Genomic DNA, 16,039 nt, shown 5'->3' with positions numbered 1-16,039 from the left:
TTAAATTTTAATTGTAGTTACCGGTTACTAAAATAAATCCAGTAATTTTTAGGGATTTTCGATATGATATGGTTTTCCATATCATAGTCGAACCCTGAAATTTTATATATCCAGCTACTTACCTTAGATCTGGCATTACATTGCAGAGGACTTTATTGTTTCTAGCATCTCATGCTAGTCTAAATTAAATGGAATTTGAATGAAGCCCAGCTAACACTTGTTTGACCGGCTTGTTTGGTTGGCAATTCTTACAGATGGAGTTTGGAGTTACCCAGAAATTGTTCTCAGTGCCTTGATTTAACCCAAACTAGATTTCCCTTAGACAAGGTCACTCAAGAAAGTGGTAGTCTGTTGTTTCTATCTAGAATATAACTTCTTGATCTCCTTTAAGTATCCTTAATCCCATTTTGTAGGGACTGCCTTGCGTAGGTCTTTCCACCAAGTACTTCACTCTACCCCAGGTCTTGGGTGAATGATGTTATCTTCCAAACGAGAGAACCAAATATCAGATAGAGCATATATGGATTTTTTTTTTCGTTTTATTTATTTCTTGAGAAAACCATGTCTTACCATCTCAGAAACCCCAGACCACCCTTGACTTCAAGGGGATTGTTTTGCAACTTTTATCCCCTATACGAATAAAATTCCAGTGGAAATGGATGGATTTGCCCTGCATTAATCCCTTGGTTTAGAAATGCCAAATTGCCAATAGAATCTCCAACCAAACGTAACAGAAGGTATGGTAATGGCAATACAGTAATGAATCGATAGCGTCGGTCGTTTGAGATTCTTTCTAAGGATTTCAACCCAGAAGTTCTAGTTCGAGAATCTCAATGGACACCTACCTGGTTACTAATATTTGTTTTGGGTATCATAGTCTTTATGATGTACTAATATCCTGACACCAAAAGGAAATCACTGCAAATGTGAGTAGATAATAAATTGAGTAGACCGGGCAATTGGGTTGGGTTGGTCAGGTTCAGGTTGGGCCAAGACATTTCGGGTTGATTTTGGGTCGGGTTGGGTTATCAAATACTAGACCCTAATCTTAAATATTCGGGTTAGGGTTGACCCATGGGTTAATTCGGGTTATTCCAAAAAATAACTGAAATTTAAAAAAAATAAAGAAAAACTATATGAAAAATATCAAAATTAGAGGAATTAATCTTAAAATTCCAAATATAAAATTAAAAAAACTTTAAAAAGTAAACAATAAAGAGTAAAGATTAAATAAAAAAAATTAAAGAGTGGAAACTTATAACAATGCATAAATAATCCCAATTAAACTTGACAATCAGATCAGCGGATTGACCCATTGGATCGAGTTGGATCATTCTCACATTCAGGTAGCTAAATATAAGACCCTAACCCTGTTTTTTCGGATTGAGTAGGGTCGGATTCGTAGGTTGGAACAACTTTTTGCCAGGTCTAAAATTGAGCATAGACCAGCACATTCAAATTTTATATGAACCAGTACTAATTACCTGTTGATAAGTAGATAACCTACCTAACCCGTCCCGAGATTGATCATGCAATACTGCAAGGGATCAAGAAATAAGATCAAGGAAGTCAAGTGCCTGCACTCAGCACTCCTCTGCCCATCATCCAAATTCAAGCATTTCAACCTTGCGAAATGGTCTCTGGGCCCATAATCACACCCACTCCAGTCTTTTTTTTTTTATTTTTTTTATTTTTATGAGAAAAAAGTGAAAAAAAACATGGTCAGGGCAATAAGAATACTTGATAACGCTAGAGGAAGGGCTTGAACCTTCGACCTTGTGGTTAACAGCCACACGCTCTAACCAACTGAGCTACTCCAGCACAGCAAATATTAGTGTGCAAAACGTATAAAATTGAATTGATGCTGGGATAAGTTGAGATCAAGCATGAATTAGTTTGAGCTCTTGGTAAATGATGGCCAAGCTACCTATTATCTTTTTTTAAGTTGTGATATCATAGAACAATATTACCATTTTTCTTTTGTTATTTTGTGATGAATATATAGTTTTTGCTTTACATAACAATTTTCTCATAAATACATGCATGCATGTGAATTCATATGGCTCAATGGGCTGGGCCCTTATGTAGCCATCCCACTCTAAATCACTTTTGGTGCTTTAAGTTAAGCAAAGGTCCAAATTTGGGCTTATGAACCTTCTAAGTTCTAACCCAATTTGTCCTGGGCTGGGTGGGCCTGGTTAGGTTTGGGTTGAAGGATCCAAGTTGCTGTCTGCAATTTGGACATTTAGGGCTTTCCATTGCTTTTATTCCTACAGTGCCGAGTTGAAATCTAAGATAAATTATTAGTAAGAAAAATATAAAATGAAATTTGTAAATAGCTAAATTCCTAGTAATTGTGCACATGCATACAAATAACTTGCTTCGAACATGAACAAATTATGAACTTCTTTTTCATTTTATTTTTTTTCATAGTCAGTCACAATGGAGAAAGACCAGACAAAGAAAGTACATCAATATAGAAGAATAATCTTAACCAAGAATGGGTGATTGGATAAAAAAAGAATAAAATGTCTACGGACGAACTTGAGATAGTGGCTGATAAGTGATAATTAATTTAAAGCAGCGTGGGGATCATCGAGACCAAACAAAGGTTTTCATCCTCATCATTCTTCTTGAGAATCCTTTGTAACCCCAGATATAAATTAGAATCTCTTACTTTGTATAGTTCTATGTCAAAGGGTCAAGTTTAATCCCCTCCACCCCTAAGGGTATTTTCATGATTATTAATAAAGCTTTTTTTTCAAAAGAAAACAAAATAAAGATTTGTTTTGCATTTTTCAGTGATAATATTGTAGTCAAACCATTTTATATTCTCATTTTTATGGGTCCTGCCTGTGAGAAGAAAATCAAGAGTTGCATAAATTCGATATTTAGTAGCAGTCCACTAATCTTTATAAGCAAGGTACCAACCATTTGGTTGGTAAGGTCTCTTGTTGATCAAAGTGGATACTTGAAATTGAATCCCTCCTGCACCTGGGTTACAGTGTTGAGAAGGCTTCTGCGTTGATTGAACAGCTTCTGAGAAGCTACCAAAAATAGATTCACAGGAAAGTCTTGAGATTTTTCGGTTTTCTAGGATTTTCATTAAACACGGCTTCCTAACTGCAGAAAAACCCTTCAAACGGGCACTCTGCAAACAGGTTGGGTCTGGCGTGGTGCAATTCCAACTTGAACATGAACTGAAACTCAAATAAGACTAACCCGAGATCAAGGTGGGTTAAACACTTATCCCCACCAACTTACCCCACATAGCAAACCAGCGAGAGCACTCATGTTGAATGTTGAACAGAAAGAGGTATTTTTCCCACAAGACTAATTTTAATTCTTCATTCTTTGTTGAAATGTTTTCTTACACAGCCAGGATGATCAAATAATACTGATTCACGTCCACATTGATGGTAAAAAAAAAATATATACATATATATATATATATGTTGAATGGTGTTAGTAGGGAAAGAACCATTCAACCTAAAAGCTTAAACTGTTAAGTGAGGTTTCTTGAATAGACTTTATTCTCTAATATGTCCTTTTACACAAAAGCCCATAGGGCTTGAAGTGTAGACAGTACAAGCCTAATCATATTTTGCGCTGAAACTTAATTAATTATAATGGGGTGAAAAAACCATTCAATATAATCTAAAAGCTTAAACTGTTAAGTGAGATCCTTGAATAGATTTTATTCTATAACAAAGATATTATTTTTTTTCATAGGATGATTAAATACAGACTCACACCTATCATTTTCTACACTTATTCACATCAATATTAATACTAAAAATATAGAAAAATCTATACTGCCTATAAGATATGATACCAGCAAAAGGGTTTTGACCAATTATGATCCTCCCGTAATTTTAATAAATACCACCTAATTGGTTATTAATATCTTGTTTTTAGGGCTATAATCGGATTGGATGCAGCAAAGTTCACATCCGATCTGATTATTGAGAAATTACATCCGAATCTGATCGGATTTAAAGACTCATATTCGAATTTGAATCTTAATGGACTTGGATCGAATTTAAATTTTAATCCGACTTTGCTATAAATTTTCTAAAATACCAGAAAAAATAAAAAAGTATTTATTTTTCAACTTATATATAATAAATTAATACAAATATAACTGTATATATATAAATTTATATATAATATAATATATAGAATAGATTTTTATAATTTTAAATACAATTATGTAAAATTTATATATTAAAATTAATAAATAATATATAATCATATTTAGATTTTAATCTAATCAGATGGGGTCAAATCCAAATCTGATTTAATTAGTAATTAGGTATAGATTGTAACATCCAAGTCCAATCCAATTATATAAATACATCATCCAAATCCAAAATAATCAAATCAGATGTCGGATCAAGCCTCAGATTTTTTGATACCATTGTAAGAAGCCTACTTGTCTTCTTTTATCATAGTCAAACCCTAATTTTTCCTTTTTGTTTTTCAAATTATTATATTAGACAACCAGGATGATCAAATACTGAATCACATCAATTTCTATGTTAAAAAATATAAATGATACTAATAGTATTTGAATCAAAATAGAAATAGTTGCTTGGAGGCTTTGTAGGCTTCGAAAAATAGTATTTGAACCTAAGTATATTTCGTGTGACATTAATATATAAGATAAAAATCTACCATATGATTAAATTACTAGAGCACCCGACTATTGTATTTGCCTGATCGATGAATTGTTAAGAATACGGTTGACCCAGCAATTAGCGGACCAAGTCTAATGTAGGTCGATTCCTAATCAAAGTATTTTGAATGGTATTGGACCATTGATATCCCTATCTTACTCAATCAAGGCTATATTTACACGATACGATCCGCAGCTCGAATAAGAATGACCCGAGGTCAAGGTGGGTTTACCACTTAACCCGATCCATTGACTTTCTTCCACAGCTACAAGTTGGAGCGCATCCATGTTGAATGTTCTCCGGTCGGTAAGACCGTAAGAGGTAATTTCCTACACGACTAATTCTTTCTGTTTTTTTTTTTTTTTTGTTTTTTTTTGCTGGTAAACAAGACTAATTCTTTTCTTTTTCAAATTACTTTCTTACACAGCCATGATAATCAAATGCTGGTTCACATCAATATCGATGTTAAAACATATATATACTGAAACTACTACGTGAGTGGTTCCATTGAAATTTGAAGGTTTCTACACGCTTGGACATGGCAGGCACCTAATAAATTACATAAGCTGTTTCTGTCTCCAGCATTCAAATCATTTGTAAGGTTGCGACTCTTGATATAGTTTTTCAATGGCTCAATATGTTGTGCTGCTTCTTCTTCTTCTCCATGTTTCAAAATCCTTTCGGTTGATCTTGCTTTTGCTTCTTTTCTCCATTGTGATTGGTCCAAGTACAGAGCAAAGCTACATATACCATTTTTGTATTGAAACAGCAGGTAATTTTACTGACCACAGTACCTATCAAAACAATCTAAATCTTCTCCTCCCTACTCTTTCCTCCAAGGCTTCTTCTCTGGGCTTCTACAACGACACCACCGGCGTTGGTGCGGATCTTCATGTGCAACGGTTATGCTAGTCTTGACACATGCCGGGCTTGCGTCAGTGCTTCAAGCCGAGATATCTTACAGCGATGCCCCAACCAAAAAGAGGCAATAATATGGTATGATGATTGTCTGTTTAGATATTCAAACCGATCTATCTTCTCTACCGACGAAGAATATCCATGGGCTTGGTTTCGCGGCGGTTACAATGTCTCTGATTCGTTATTGTTTAACAAAGTATTGTCAGATTTGATGGATGGCCTAGTTATCCGCGCAGCCTACTATTCTTCTCCTCAAAAGTTTGCTACTGGAGATGCCAATTACACTCTGTTTCAGCATTTATACTGTCATGTGCAGTGTACTCCAGATCTATCTGGAATCCAGTGTGAGAAATGCTTAAGAACTGCAATTGCTGATCTTCCCAACTGTTGTGCCCTGAGACAATCAGCCTATGTTCTCCGTCCTAGCTGTTTAGTGCACTATGACATGACCCCTTTCTATCCTCCACCACCATCACCACAACCCCCCGCACCTTCAGGTACCCACAGCTACCAGGGATAGTTTTTACTAGACCCCAAAATTTTCTTGAGGTCTTGGCTCTGTTATTAGGTGAATGTTTTCTGCAAATTCAGCATTCAATAATATTGGCTAAATTTGTTTATGATCCGTAGGAAATCGGAGTACCTCATCATCATCAAAAACTATTGTTATTGTTATCATACCCGTAGCGGCAGTACTGCTGATTCCGTCCATCATTTTCTTCTTCTGTTCACTACGAAGGAAGAAAATGAGAATGGCAAGTATCCTGGCTTATTATTTTATTGTCATCGATTGTAATAAGATTCTATATATACTGTTTAGTTATTAAATGCTCTTCTTATTTCTGTTTCGTTTTTGTTTGTGGGTGTAGAGATAGTTGAGATTACAAGTGTGGAATCCTTGCAGTTTGACTTCGAGACTATAAAAGCAGCAACAGACAACTTCTCTGCTTGGAGAAGGTGGATTTGGTGCTGTTTACAAGGTAATTATTATTAATTATCAACAAACTAAAACACAAATAACAATGATGACTTGATTAAAGATCTCTAATATATAGATGCTTTACTGTATCATGATCAGGGTAGACTTTCAAGTGGGCAAGAAATAGCCGTGAAGAGATCCAGAAATTCTGGACAAGGTGACCAAGAGTTCAAGAACGAGGTTGTTTTGGTTGCTAGGCTTCAACACAGGAACCTTGTTAAACTCCTAGGGTTTTGCTTGGAAGAAGAAGAGAAGTTGCTGGTCTAGGAGTTTGTGCTTAATACGAGCCTAGATCGTTTCCTGTTTATTTTCTTTCTTTTTGATAAAAAAAAAATGTACTATACACAATAGGGTACCATGTTCTCCAAACCAATGTTAATTTTAGAGGTCAACCTAAAGGACGAACCGCTGCGTTGTGGGTCACTGGTTTGACGTTTCGAGTTGAATGGGTCAGACATTGCCACATCAGATATATATATATATATGTATATATATATATATATATATATATACATATATATATTTATATATATATGCAAAAACAGGTAATTTATCAATAAAAAATGTCTAATTATTATTTAGATGTAACAGATGTATAAATAAATATTATTTTATATTTAATTTATATTTTTTTAACTTTTTATTTATAAATATATAAAATTTGCAATTTAAGACTCAAAAATGGATTTTGAAGTGTGCGGTGACCTAGTGAATGGGTGATCAATATATAGTTCAACCATCCAGGTACCTGATGTTTTAAACCAAATGACAGGTTTCATGCAAATCAGACCCAGAATTTTGACTGGGTAATAGTTCAAACAATTCAACCCGCCGGGTCAACAAAGAACTGAAAACACCTCTCCAAACCCCTTGCAAATAGATCAGATTAAATTGAGATAGGGTACCTCCGAACCCGACCTGATAGTGATAAGAAACAATTAATGGATATGTCAAACATGGTTTCAAATTCAAAACCAGCATGAATCTACAACTTTAACAATATAAGGATAAACTATAGGCAAAAATAGGTTTAATCTAAATCCCAAATACCACTTAATTCTATATTAGAACTTTAAATTAAAATTTTTAAAAAGGGTATATCATATCAGCCAATACAATATATACATACTATATGTATATACAATATACAGTACAAATTTGTATTTATATATTTTTTGAAATAAAATTGGCTTTACATTCATCTCAGCACAAACTTTAGGACAAGACGACCAAGTTTGAACCATATTATAATTTTGGTCATTCATCAAAAACTTAAAATCTCTAATTTTGGCCAAAGGGACAACTAAATGGATGGGTTTAAAGATCTCATGTAAGAGACATGCAGACAGAAGGGTTTGATTTAAGGTGGAGCAAGCAAAAGGAATCTCTGATGAATAGCAAGTTCCACCCCGCTTCTAGAAAAAAGGTGAGCTAGGAGATATCGCTTCAGTAGTATTGGTTGGAAGAAGAGGCAAGAAACACGCTACAAAATTATACTGGCAGGATGTGGCTTATTTATTAATTTTAATTCAATAAATAAGCGTATTACATTTTCAAATCTGATTTGATCCCATTTAGCCTTCTTTATCTTTTAATTTTCTTCTTATATTAATTTTTGGAGGAATGTTATCTGCAGATCCCACCAAACGTAGACATTTGGACTGGGAAACACGCTACAAAATTATACTGGGAATAGCGCGATCTACATGAAGATTCTCGACTGAAGATTGTTCATCGAGATCTTAAATCCAGTAATATTTTATTAGATGGGGACATGAATCCCAAAATTGCAGATTTCGGCCTGGCAAAACCTGTTGGAGTGGATCAAACTCAACGGAAATACAAGTAGAATTGTTGGAACATTGTAAGTTTATCTCCAAATCTTCATCTTATTATTATTTACTAATTAGTCATATAAAAATTAATGAATCTAAATGTTTTAGGAGTAACAGTAATACCTAATTAATACGCTTATTGATACGAACCAAGAAGGATGAATGGAGAAGATATTTCTAGGCTACAGTTCTATTTATAATAGAGCTAATTATAATAAGGATATAATAGGGAGACAAGGTCGGTGACCTAAAATAAGGAAAGAAGAGAAGATAAGATATGTACAGTTATCTCCTAGAAGGAAGGAGATAATGAAACCAATTTTGATAGAATATGCTAACATCCCCCCTCAAACTCAAGATGGTAATGTATCAGTCATCTGGAGTTTGCCAATGAGAGTACAAAAGCGAAGAGGAGAGTGAGCTTTGGTAAATATATTTGTAGACTGATCCTAGGAAGGGATAGGAATAAAGCGAACAGTAACCTCGAACACATGATGACGAATAAAGTGACAATCAGTCTCAATATGCTTAGTGTGCTCATGAAAGACGTCATTGTGGGCAATCTGTATGGCGCTACGATTGTCACAGTGAAGAGGGGTTGCAGATGAATGAGTAATTCCCATGTCATGGAGTAACCATCGTAACCATAGTAGCTCGGAAGTAGTGTCAGCAAGAGCTTGATGTTCAGCTTCAATACTGGAACGAGAGACAACCGTTTGCTTCTTACTACACCAAGATATAAGGGAATCTCCAAGAAAGAAACAATAACCAGTAGTGGAGTATCTATCAGTAGGATCACCGACCCAATCAGCATCAGAATATGCGATCAAATGAAGAGAGGAAGAACTGGAGTAGTGAAGTCCATGAGATAAAGTGCCCTTGACATAACGGATGATCCGAAGCATAACAACATAATGAGTAATGCGAGGGGCAGACATGAACTGACTCACAATATGGATAGCATACGCAATATCAGGACGAGGAACAGTAAGGTATACAAGACTGCCAACTAGTTGCCGATATAAGATGCAGTCACTAAGAGGAGTACCATCAGTGGCTGCCAAATGGGAATTGGGCTCAATTGGAGTGGTAATAGTCTTAGTATCAGTGAGTCCTGCACGAGAAACAAGATCAGTGGCATACTTGGCCTGAGACAGATAATATCCCGATTGGTCGGAGGAGACCTCAATGCCTAAGAAATAAGTTAGTCGACCAAGATCTTCATTTCAAACTTTTTGCTAAGAAAGGACTTAAGAGTAGAAATGCCCTGCAAATCATCGCTAGTAATGATCATGTCATCCACATAAAGGAGGAGAAGTACACAACCTTGTGAGGTCTTTCGGATGAACAAGGCATGACCATAAGTGCTAGATTGAAAGCCAAACTGACAAATAGTAGAGCTGAATTTGGAGAACCATGCTCGAGGCGCCTGCTTAAGTTCATATAGAGCCTTACGGAGACGACAAACCTGATTAGGGAGATGATCATAACCAGGAGGGGGGTGCATATAAATCTCTTCAGAAAGATCACCATTGAAAAAAGCATTCTTAACATCCATCTGAAATAAATGTCAGTGCTTAGCTGCAGCAATCACAATAAGACTGCGAACAGAAGTGAGACAAGCTACTGGAACAAAAGTCTCATCATAATCAATGCCATACTCCTGTGTGAACCCTTTAGCTACCAATCTAGCTTTATACCTTTCAACTAAACCATCTGCCCAAGTCTTGATTTTGTAGACTCATTTGCAACCAATCACGGATTTATCTGGAGGCATGTCAACTAAATCCCAAGTATGAGTACTTGTAAGAGCTTGAATTTCTTCTGCCATTGCTTTCTACCATAGAGGGTCAGTACTAGCCTCGCGATAGGTACAAGGCTCATATAAAGATACAATGGTAGAATAACAATGAAAATCACGAAGAAGAATGGAAGGTTTAGTGACCCTACAAGAGCGACGGAGTGAAGCATTAGAATGAGCAGGGTCGAATTTATCAGGAGGAATCAAGGGCACAGAAGAAGGTAGAGCTGGAGGATCCATAGGCAAGGTAGATGCATCAGGAGAGGTTGCAGGTTATGCAGTACTGTTAGAGCTATCAGATGAAGTAGTCGGACCTACAGGTAAATCATCAGGAAAAAATGAGATAGTAGGATCAGTAAAGAAATGTGAAGATGTCGTGGTAACTCGAAATGAGGAGAGACTGGAAAACATTTTGTGTTCCCAAAAGGTAACATGACGAGATATGCAAATTCGTTGGGAAAGAGGATCCCAACACCAATATCCTTTATGTTCAATACCATACCCGAGAAAACAACATAGACGTGCTTTTGGTTCCAATTTGGTATGCTCATGAGGTTGTAATAGAACAAAACAAGCACAGCCAAATACACGAAGAGACTGGTAATCAGGGCAATGGCCATACAATCGTTCATAAGGAGAAATGTTACCAATAACAGGAGAAGGAATGCGATTGATGGTATAAACAGTAGTGAGGGCTGCTTTCCCCCAAAAACGTTCAGGACAAGAGGAAGAGATTAAAAAAGCTCAAACAATATCAAGAATATGCCTATGTTTTCGTTCTACATGCCCATTTTGTTGAGAGGTACCGGGACAGGATCTATGAATGATAGTTTCATTTTGTGAAAGAAATTGGGTGAGGATAGAATCTCTATATTCCATGGCATTATCAGTGCGAAAAATTTTGATGTAGAGGAAAACTGAGTTTTGATCATGGTGGCAAATTGAATATAAATTGTAGGTAATTCAGATTTATTACGCATGAGATAAATCCATGTATATCGAGAGAAATCATCAACGAATATCACAAAATAACGCGAACCACCCATGGTATTATGAGGCGAAGGGCCCCAAATATCAGAATGGATAAGATCAAAAGGTGTAGAAGAAACAGAATCACTTATAGTAAAAGGCAAAGCATGATTCTTTGAAAGAGGACATGAAACACAATCAAAGTCTGTTGTTTTAACAGGACCCAAACATCCATTAAAAATTAAGGATCCTAATTTAGAGGTAGAAATGTGACCAAGACGAGAATGCCAGATACTAGAGGTAACAACAGTAGCAAGAGATCGTAATTGAAGAGATGATAGCTCAAACAGTCTCCCAACCTTACGGCCTGTCCCAATGATCTTCCCTGAACATGGATCCTGCACAGCACAACCACGACTTGAGAAATGTAGTTCAAAACCAAGTTCACATAATTGTCCAACAGATATAAGATTTAGAGATAATTTAGGTACCAAAAAAGTGTTAGGAAGTGACAAACGAGATGTTAAAACAGTGCCTACACTTTTGACAATTAAGGTGGAACTATCAGCAGTATGAACAATTGGTGCAATAGAAGGATGTGACTTGGAAGTAAACAGTGATGAATTGGATGTCATATGATTGCAACAGGCAGAATCAAAATACCATAATGAGGTAGTACCTGGAGTGACGGACAAGACTGAATTAGAAGGCATACCAGAATCAGGTTGGAGCTAGTGAAGAAGAGCTTGGAGTTCTCTAAGAGAAAATTTTGAAGAGGTGTTATCAGAAGAATTCTCTGTGGCAGCAGCTGCAGTAGAACTCGAAGCTTGAGAACCCGTGGATGAGGACTTCTGTTCATACGCCTTTTTGGCTTGCAAGCGGCGACACTCAGAAATAGTGTGACCAGTCTTCTTGTAGTAATTGCAGAAAGTCCGTTTAGAAGATTTAGTTGAAGAAGTAGCAGACGTACCCGGAGTATCAAGAACAACATCAGTAGATAAGAAGGATCGCTCATCTCGGAGTGTTTTTAGACGAGTTTCTTCAGAGAGCAAATCTTTGATCACAACTTCAAGAGAAGGCAATGGGCTACGATGAAGTAGAGTACCGCTAATAGATTCATACTCATCCCTGAGAGTCATTAGAAGATGCCAAACACGTTGGCGATCGCGAAGCTTGGAATAAGTAGTAGCTGCAGAGGTTCACATTGTGCTAACTGATCCCAAAGAACTTGTAATTCAGAGACATAGTTGTGAATGGTCTGTTCAGGTTGCTGCTTCATACGGTGAAGACACCTATAGAGCTGAAACTGATGCACATCATCAGAAATAGAATGATGAACTTGTAAGAAATCCCATACCTCTTTAGGAGAGTCATATCTGCGAAATTCCAATTTAATGCTTGCAATACAAGTATTGCGAAACCATGTCAATATTTGATGATTTTTCCTGTCCCATTTTTCTACTCATTTAGCAAATTTATCCTCTGTTTCATCAGCAATTTTAGTAGGTTTGGGAATCTCACCTGTCACATATTGCCATAGAAGACGTCCCTTGAGAAAACTGCACATCTCCTGGGACCATAAATCATAATTTGAGCCATTGAAGGTAACAATGATGGGATGAGAGATATGTTGAGCAGCTTCAGACGAATCCATGAGGAGAAACACAAAACTCTGGAGCAACGCAAATCACGGGAAAAGAAACAAGGCAGACCCGGGGCTCTTGCTCAGGCTCAGGCTCAGACCCGTGTTCCTTTTCTTGCTTTCTTCAGTTAATTTTGTTTCTGTCTTCCCCCAACTAAGACTTAGCGACCAGCTCAGACAACAGCAATGGTGAGTCAAGCGATTGAGAATTGCAGAGAGAAGGCGGAGATACTCTCTGCAAGAAGAAATCCCTGGAGCTTCTGGAGGAGATGTCGCTGCTTGGGGTCTTACGCTTAATGCCTGGGTCGGTTCAGATCCGACTGTTTTCTGAAATAGAGGCTTACTACGAGACCCACTGATGAGTGACCTCTTGTTCGGGTCGGGCTTGTGCTGCAGCCAGCCTGGGGTTGTTACTGCCCCAGAGTCTGTTGCCGCAGGACGGCACGGAGAAGGTGGGCTACAACAGGGAAGCCGGATTCGTCTGGCTTAAGGAGGAAGAACGCAACACATTATCACCTTCGTGGAGAACCACCAAATGAAGAGGCGTCAAGAATAAGGAGCTCCTGATTCAGGTTGGATCACCCTCTGGGATATCTACCTCGATGACCCTGCTTCCGGCAAGATCTCGTTCGTCGGTCGTTGGTCTGGTCGCAGAGGATCCAAGCTTGCAGCCAACCGGAGCAGAGCAGGGGAATCGTTGGTTTGGTCGTAGACTTGGAAGATGGAGGACAGAGGATCCAAGCTTGTTCCGTAGCCAACCGGAGCAGAGGTGTCGTCGGTTCCAAACTGAGTAGAGCAGAGGAATCGTTGGTGTGGTCGCAGACTCGGAAGACGGAGGATCCAAGCTTCAATTGTCGGTTTCGTCGAGTTCTCTGTTTACCTCTGTACCGGGCGGCGGAGCAGGAAGACACAGACGAGAATAACAACTGGGCGCTTTTCGTGATTATCCTCGAAGCTGGATCGACAAGCTTCCGTGCACCAGATGGTAACCTCCAGATTACCCTGCTTCTGCTTTCGGGCTTGAAGAAGAAGAAGCAAATAAGAATCTCAGTCTTCTGCGTGCACCAGAAGTCGTGTACAGAACGACGATTATGACGGGCGGTTATGTGAGGGAGCTAGCCTTCAACCCGAGGTGCTACGATAACCGGTGCAATGACAGTGTGCACTTATGAGAGGGCACCGGCGAAGCTCAAGTGGAGGGACGGATCCGATAAAGTATCACAGGCTCTGATACCATGATACGAACCAAGAAGGATGAATGGAGAAGATATTTCTCTTTTTATGTCTTTATTCAATAGGCTACAGCTCTATTTATATTAGAGCTAATTATAATAAGGATAGAATAGGGAGACAAGGTCGGTGACCTAAAGAGGATACAATAAGGAAAGAAGAGAAGATAAGATATGTACAGCTATCTCCTAGAAGGAACGAGATAATAAAACCAATTTTGATAGCAGAAGCTCCTCCTAAGATTGACTGTTAGGACATTAGTATGAATGTGTTATCCTTTAAAATTGTAGATGATCGATCATTCATCTGTTATAACAACGCAGTTGATATATGGCCCCAGAATATGCTATGAATGGATTGTTCTTTGTAAAGTCAGACGTGTTTAGTTTTGGTGTCATACTTCTAGAGATTGTGAGTGGTCAGCAGAATAATTGTTTCTATCAATACGAACGCATCGAGGACCTTCTTCGCTATGTAAGTATTACTCTTATCTCTATAGCAGGTTTCTGCTCACACATTAATTAAATGTTTTACACTATCTATATATACATAGGTAACTGATGATGCACAATCCGGCCGGTCTTAGCTGTCAACGATCTTGCCTCTGAGCTGGGTGGCAGGGGACCTGAAACAGAGGGAGTGAAGAAGCTCCGGAGAGAACCCGGCGTAAGGGCTCCAAAGCTCAAGTTAGAGTCTTTTCAAAGGCAAGATAAGCCAGATAGCGCAAAAGTTAGCATACCTCGTTCTTGTGGGGTAGGAGCCTTTTATAGCCACCTCGCGCACTCACTTCCAGGCTTCTGTCAGATCGGGCATGATTATTTCTGAGCTCCCGCCAGTTCGGATGTCATTTCCTCTGGCCGAACAGAACCGCCACTGCTCCTTTTGTTGGAGCCGTCTCTGCGGCTAGTAACGACGGTGCAGGTGGCGGTAGCAGGAGGCCGTTTGAAGTGCGGCTGTCAGGCGTCAGATCCCAAATCAGTCAGGTGCGCCGCCCTTGGATACGGGCGTCCTTGGTGTCAGGTACGTTTGGTCAGCCTGGTGTTTCGAAAAAGAAGTGCTGGAGTGGCGAGCAAGATGTCTTGAGATCGGTTTGGGGAGTGTTCCGAACTGCCATGGGTCAGCTCGGGTCATAGCTTTGCGAGGCTTGGGACCCGAGGTAGTTCGTGCTCCTTGCAGGGAGCTCGGGTTCTCAGTAGGGAGCTCGGGTTCTTAATAGGGAGCTCGGACTCTTAATAGGGAGCTCGGACTCCCAGTAGGGAGCTCGGACTCTTGGTAGGGAGCTCGGGCTCCTAGTAGAGCGGTCTGGTGGAGTTCGGACTCGGTAGTGAGCTTGGACTTCGTTACTTTCAGTGCTCGTTTTGGGCGCTCTGCTGTCCTGAGTTGTTTGCTTTTGCCACGTGTCGGGTGATTGCGAGGTCGGGCCAAATTTCCCTTCATCAATTGCCCCCCACTCCCTGCGACAAGGGTCCTGACTTGGTGCGGGGAGTTCGTAAGGTAGCAGGAAGGTTTTGGTCCGTACTGAGGGCGCTTGCTTTAATTTGATTTTCAAAAAAAAAGGGGTGCGCGTTTGGGAGACGTGATGGTAGCCGTTCGGGAGTCGTGCTGCAGATGCTTTTATTGTGAGGAGACGTGCACCGACACCCTGTCAGTTTCGAGAAGATGCGTGCTGACGCCCCGTCCTCTGATAGGACGTGCGCGACGCTTCGTCAGTTTCGGAAAGACGTGCGCTGGTCGGTTTCGGAAGACGTGCGGTTTAGGGCGGCTGTGGACCATTCGATTGGCTTCGATCTGGGCCGTCGCTTTCCGGCCGCTGTGGATATAAATAGCGTGGGGGGGGGCCCGTCCTCGCTATTGTACCTCTTGAGCTCGCGCCCAAGTTTCAGTTCGCGTCCAGGCTCTTCAGCTCGCGTCCCAGGTTCCTTGCTTGTTCGAGCTTTCACGATCTACTTCAGTCTTCTTCCCGGGTGAGTGCTCTTGGAATCCCGT

At 39.2% G+C, this 16,039-nt stretch overlaps 1 non-coding gene and 1 pseudogene across 1 annotated transcript; one reads left to right on the top strand and one right to left on the bottom strand.

Moving 5' to 3' along the window:
- Window positions 1-1,747: 1,747 nt before the first annotated feature.
- TRNAN-GUU (transfer RNA asparagine (anticodon GUU)) lies at window positions 1,748-1,821 on the bottom strand. The gene has a single exon. It is a non-coding gene; the product is annotated as a tRNA-Asn (tRNA).
- A 3,396-nt stretch (window positions 1,822-5,217) lies between these two features.
- The window catches only part of LOC104590607 (cysteine-rich receptor-like protein kinase 25), a 70,972-nt pseudogene continuing 60,150 nt past the window's right edge, over window positions 5,218-16,039 (top strand).

The sequence above is a fragment of the Nelumbo nucifera genome, chromosome 1 (assembly GCF_055504915.1).
Source record: "Nelumbo nucifera cultivar China Antique chromosome 1, China Antique-T2T, whole genome shotgun sequence".
NCBI classification, from domain to species: domain Eukaryota; kingdom Viridiplantae; phylum Streptophyta; class Magnoliopsida; order Proteales; family Nelumbonaceae; genus Nelumbo; species Nelumbo nucifera.
The sequence above is the reverse complement of the archived record's forward strand: the minus strand, read 5'-3'. Positions and strand labels throughout refer to the sequence as shown.